Source organism: Neophocaena asiaeorientalis, unplaced genomic scaffold (genome assembly GCF_003031525.2).
Source record: "Neophocaena asiaeorientalis asiaeorientalis breed wild unplaced genomic scaffold, Neophocaena_asiaeorientalis_V1.1 scaffold134, whole genome shotgun sequence".
Classification (NCBI taxonomy): Eukaryota; Metazoa; Chordata; class Mammalia; order Artiodactyla; family Phocoenidae; genus Neophocaena; species Neophocaena asiaeorientalis.
This window is the reverse complement of record NW_020185339.1, coordinates 18585357-18591847: the sequence shown is the minus strand read 5'-3', so window position 1 is coordinate 18591847 and position 6491 is coordinate 18585357. Positions and strand designations below refer to the sequence as shown.

The 6491-nt window shown below is 43.3% G+C and overlaps 1 pseudogene; it reads left to right on the top strand.

Moving 5' to 3' along the window:
• The first annotated feature begins 5115 nt into the window (after positions 1–5115).
• Positions 5116–6264, top strand: LOC112393955 (gamma-secretase subunit APH-1B pseudogene; annotated as a pseudogene).
• The last annotated feature ends 227 nt before the right edge of the window (positions 6265–6491 follow it).

The following is a 6491-nucleotide window of genomic DNA, read 5'->3' as shown; positions in this document are numbered from 1 at the left end:
TATTCTAAGTGCTGAGTGAAGCGGTGAACTGAAGTCCTGACTTTCAAAGTGCCTACTCTCAGTGGAAATAAATTCAGAATGTTGACATTAAATGGCCAATGCTGCCTTCAGAAAGAAATAAACAGATATAATTTGGTTTTATTTATTTTTTTTAGACATGTTACATTGATACTGCTTTTTCCATTATTTTGTTGAGCTTTTTCCATTATTTTGTTGAACTTTTTCTAAGTGCTCTATTGGCCAGTAGTGCTAGTTAATTTCCATAAAATGTTTATATTTATATATCCAGAAATGCTGATTGATTGAGTGTTCTTCTTTTATATATTTTTTCTTGAACTTTATTAGCATCAAGAGTCTCCTAGATATTACCCACTAGATGAAGAAACATGTCACAAGGAGAGGCTTTTATTGTACGTGTGTAAAATAACTTTATAACCCAAAATATGCTACTAAAAATCCTTCATATAGCAGTCTTACAAATGTAATTTTAAAATATTCAGTAGAATTCTTTCCAAAGATCTTAGTACGGAAAGCTAAATTCTATGGAAAAGTATACTTTCCTTAAAAATCTATTTAGGTTGAAATCATGGCATACTATGTTTAAAGCAAGGAAAATAATCTTGACAGTAGAAATAGGGTGTTCTTCTTGTTCTAAAATACATTCACATACATTTTGGAAAACAAGTCATAATTTCATTGAATATATCCAAGTTCTAAAATTCCCTTGTTTAGAAATGTGCAAATTTGCAAATATGAAGTGAAAGTTGGGTTGCTTTAGACCAAACAAAATAAATAATCCATGACCCCATCTGAAGGTCTTTGTGAGACAGGCCAACTTTGGGACTTTTATTTATTTATTTATTTTACTATATTTGTTTATTTATTTGGTTGCACTGGGTCTTAGTTGCAGCAGGCAGGCTCCTTAGTTGTGGCTCTCTGGCTCCTTAGTTGTGACACGTGGGCTCCTTAGTTGTGGCATGCAAACTCTTAGTTGTGGCATGCATGTGGGCTCTACTTTCCTGACTGGGGATCGAACCCAGGCCCCCTGCATTGGGAGTGTGGAGTCTTACCACTGTGCCACCGGGGAAGTCCCCCAACTTTGGGACTTTCAATGTAATAGTGCTATATTGCTGATTATTGCTGATAATATTAATTGTTGACTATTAAGTTGTCAATAACAGTTGGGCAGGGAGGGATTCATTCTGCTCAGCAAATCAAAATGCTAAATAAGCATTTACTGAGTGCACAGGGTCTTGAGCTACAAAGATAAAAAGCCTCAAAAGCTCTTAGTGCAGAGAAAATTTCTTTCCTCAGTATCTGTCTAGGAAACATACATGGGTCCTAATGTGTTATATATGGTTCGCATGGCTGGGAACACTCACCAATATCCACCCATTCCTACCTGTTTTAGCAACATGGCTTACTTTTTCAGGTTTGCACAATCCTTTTGTTTAGCATTGCTGAGAAGTGAAATGTCACATTAACAAATTTTCTAATAGTTTGGATAACATGTTTAGTAATTATATTAGTGAGCATTCTTTTTTTTTTTTTTTTTTTTTTTTAGCGGTACGCTGGCCTCTCACTGTTGTGGCCCCTCCCCTTGCGGAGCACAGGCTCCGGACGCGCAGGCCCAGCAGCCATGGCTCACGGGCCCAGCCGCTCCACGGCATGTGGGATCCTCCCGGACTGGGGCACGAACCCGCGTCCCCTGCATCGGCAGGCGGACTCCCAACCACTGCGCCACCAGGGAAGCCCGTGAGCATTCTTTTAAGCAAATAGAAATTACTCTTTTCTATCAGAATATAGGGGATTAGAGGTTTCCCACCTGTCAGATGGGATAGGGAAGGGCATGTCAAGAAGCTCACTGCCAATAATCTCAGCCAGCAACATTGCAGTGGGTGGTCCCCAAGTGCTGTGTGCTTCTCATCCATCATCTGCCTGCTACCGCCAGTAGAGAGTAATGGTCTCTTCTTCCCTCTGGAATCTCTCCAAGTGCCCCATTCCAATTCTCATGGTCCCATTCTTTCCCAGTCAACACCCTAACTTTTACAAAAGATGCTTGACAAAGTTCACTGTGCGTTCAACTTTCATAGTTATCCAGCCAACGATAGGATCATATTTCGGTTTTGATTTTCAGATATCTCAACCCTGTAGCTACAAGAAATAAAAGGTTCTTTCAGGACAGTCCGAAAGGCTCTTTGGTTCTCTGACTTCTTGAGAATTTAAAAGTTTTCCTTCTGTAAGCTGCAGTGTTATGTATTCAGTCAGCTCTCTAGATCCTGTCATCAGACTTCCTACTAGAACATTCTATTGCAATAGTCCTTTAGTCTTTCAGCACTTAGTTCTCTCTAGATCCTTAATTCTAGGCAACTAGAAGTGGAAATTTTAGGAATGATTTTGCCACTGCACGTTGTGCACCAAAAAGTGCACTTTTTACTAGCAGTGAGGTTATTATGGCTTTTAAATTCATTTAGATTGTGGAACAAATGGCAGATTCTCTTATTTGAGGTTCTATTTTACTGAAACTGCTGCCAATAATAAATGTTCTGAGAGCCAGAGTTTGGTCATGAAAGCAGAAATCACTCTGTATATTTCAAGCATGAACTGTTTTAAAAGAGGAAATTAAAGACCTACAAACCATCTGAAAGGCTAGGGGATCTGAATCAGAGAAGCCATTTCCGAGAGTCCCATCCCGAAACACTGAAATGGCTGGATCTTCAGAGCTCACTAAGACACCACTGTAAATGTGCTGACTCTCTGTGTGAGGGGTTGGCAAACTATGGCCATGGGAAACATCTGGCCTGCCACCTATTTTTGTACAGTATGGGAGCTAAGAATAGACTTATGCTTTTAAATCGTTGAAAAAAAAAAAACAAAAGCAGAATATTTTGTGACATGTGATGATTACATGGAATTCAATTTCAGTGTCCATAAATAAAGTTTATTGGAGCATAGCTAAACTCACTTGTTTATATATTGTTTATGGCTGCTTTTGCCTTACAGTGACAGAGTTTAGTAGTTGTGACAGAGAATGTTTGGCCTGCAAAGACTGAACTATTTACTATCTAGCCCTTTACAGAAAAAGTTTGTTGATTCTTGGTCTGTGCATCTGACTGTAAGTTCTTCTGCCAAATATAGCTTCTCTTTCTCTTCTGCTTTCCAAGTTTAATGAAAATGTCTCTCATTGGAAAATCCTCATAATCATATGGGGAAAGTAATTTTGAGAAATGTCACTCTTGGGTTCTCTGGATGGCAAAGAAGCAGTAACACTGAGTTGACAACAAACAATTGAGAATAATCACAGTATGGCTGGTAATCCCCAAGGCCACTTTTAGATTAAATGATTAGCAAGAAGGACTCACAGAACTCAGAAAAGCTGTTATATTCACTTCTATGGGTTATTATAGCAAAGGGATACAGATGAAAAGCAGCAGAAGTAAACTGTTCATAAGGCGGAGTCCAGGAGAGACCAGACATAAGTTTCTAACGTCCTCTCCCAGTAGAGGTACACAGACGTGTTTAATTCTCCCAGCAGTGACACGTCACAACACACATGAAGTACTTTCTGCCACGGAAGCTCAACCAAACCTTGGTGTCCATGGTTTTTATTGGGGGTTGGTCACATTGGCATGGTTGATGGCCCATATGGGTGGCCTTATTTACTCAATCTCCAACCCCTCCAAGGGTCAGGCGATTACTACATGGTACACGGCCCCACCATAAATAAATATACATTGTCAGTATAAATTATCTGGAGTGGTCCAAGGTCCCAGAAAAACAGGAATACTCTTATTAGGGAGGATGTTGCAAAGTCTTAGGGATTATCTCTCAGGAATGAGACAAGGACCAAAATTTTCTTTGGAATGTGCAAGATTTGCACAACCCAGGCTTGTTGAGATAATCCTTTATTCCACCCATAGACTCACTGAAATCTGGATCTCTAGGAACCTCAGAGATTATCCAATTAAACCTCCTTTTTGATAGATGAAAAAATAGAGGCTTTGGAATCAAACAGATGTGGTTTTAAATCCCAATTTCATTGCTTACAAGCTGTGTGGCCTTGGAAAAGTTATCTAACTTCTTAAGGCCCAGTTTTTTCCTCACAGATTCACAGTTAATAGGATTATAATAAGGACCAAGTGGCAAGGACAATTCTTAAGTCACACTAGTGGTCAAAACGTGGTGGATATAGGAACAAGAGACATGCTCTTTATCTTTCCGGTTCAATCTACAGCTACTAAAACGTCCGTAACTCAGCAAAGATTCCTCAGCCAAGGTGTTCCGACACCCCAGGATGCCAGAGAGATCCACACATCTGTACATGTGAGGTTGGGGGATTGGGGCACACAGAAGAGGCAGAACTGGGGGAGCAAGGAGGCAGTGCCTGTGACCCTGAACCCCGGCCACGGAAGCTGAGCTGCAGCCCCAGGGAACTCGTAGCAGCAGAGGAGCAGGTGCACGTGACTGTGGCCTCCTGGCCACAGTGGCACCCATGGCCACAAGGAACCCGGCGGCAGTGGCTGCAGGGCCTGTGACCCTGGTCCTTCCAGCCACTGTGGTGCCCGAGACTCCAGAATCCCCAGCCATGACAGCAGCGCCTGCGATCCCGACAATCCTAGATGCAGAGAAGACACCCCTAACCCTTGTTCCCTCCCCACCTCCCTCCCCTGGCCACAGTGGCCATGCCCACAACCCAGGTGTGACCTTGGGCATGGTGGAAGTTCCTGCCATCCTGCTGCCTTCAGAGGCAACATCAGTGACAGCAGCAACACTGGCAGCGGCAAGGCACCAGCGATCCTGGGAGGATAATCCCTGACGACACCTCTGGCAGAGGCGCTGGAGAGTGGAAAGTGCCGATTCTCAAATACAGCCAGAGGCGACTCAGGGAAGAGAAACCAAAAGCTTGTGCTATAGCACCACCCACTGTAAAAAATAGAAAGTCCTCTAATTATCAACCTGGTAATTTTTCAACAAAGCTTCACCTAACAAGAAAGATGTTCACTACTTCAAATGTGTTGTCAGAGAAACAAGTTACCAGGCACCATGAAAACCCATGGTAACACAGTATGACAAAAAGAAAACGACAATTCTCCCGAAACCAAACTTAAAGTCATGATGAAGTATTGTGATCTAACTGATAGAGAATTCGAAATAGCTGTTGTGAAGAAACTCAACAACCTACAAGAAAACGCAGAGAGGCAGTTCAGTGAGTTCAGGAGTAAGATTAACGAACAGAAGGAATATGTTACCGAGGAGGTAGAAATGCTAAAAACCCCGGAAGTTCTGGAGCTAAAGAACTCAATAAACGAGATGAAGAATGCATTGGAAATAGAGCAGATGATATGGAAGAGAGAATTCACCAGCTTTAAGAAAAAATCTAGCAACAGAACCCGCCTCTGCCCCTCCCCTCTGCCCTGTGCCTTTGCCCGCAGGCTCAGCTCTGTCAGTGCTTGGTGCCCCTGCGTTCGCCCCCCAGGCCCCCGGGTGATGGCCTTGACGGTGGCCGAGTTCTTGGGCTGTGCCTTCATAGCCTTCGGTCCTTTGCTAGCCCTCTACATCTTCACCGTCACCGCTGGGCCCTTGCACATCATCTTCCTCATCATCAGAGCTTCTGGTTGGTGTCTCTGCTGCTTTCCTCCCTTGTTTGGTCCATGGCAGCAATCACTGCTGACGACAAAGATGGACCAATACAGAAATATCTGCTGATCTCTGACATGTTAGTCTCAGTCCTTATCCAAGAAGTGTTCCAGTTTGCATATTACGGACTTTAAAAAAAAGCCAGTGAAGGTTTGAAGAGTATAAACCCAGATGACATAGCACCCTCTATGCGATTGCTGGCTTATGTTTCTGGCTTGGGCTTTGGAATCATGAGGGGAACATTTTCCTTTGTAAATACCCTGTCTGACTCCTTGGGGCCGGGCACAGTGGGCATTCATGGACACCCTCCCCAGTTCTTCCGCAAATTCAGCTTTCACGACGTTGGTGATCATATTGCTGCATGGGTTCTGGGGCATTCATGTTTTTTGATGGCTGTGAGAAGAAAAAGTGGTACGCCCTTCTGTAGTTCTTCCCACCCATCTGCTGGTGTCAGCCCTGACCTTCATACATCCTCGTTACGGATTAAATCTGGTGTCAGCGTACATCATCCTGGTGCTCAGGGGCATCTGGGCATCCTTTGCTTTTGGAGGCAGCTGCCAAAGCCTGAAGCTCTGCCTGCTCTGCCAAGACAAGGGCTCCCTCCTCTTCAACCCGCGCTCCAGGTAACCTGTGAGAACCAGCGCTTACCAGACACTAAGTTGCCTCTTGAGAGAAGCACAGCTGTGCCTTTTTCTAAAAATCCCTTTTCCTGGTGGGGGTTAGAAAAAACAAAATTATCTGGATACAATATGGCTTTCATGCAACAGCTTTCTGAAAGGGATACATCAGTGGTGTACAGACTGCATGTTAGAATCACCCGGGGAAACATAAAGAATACTGATTTCTGGGCTTCA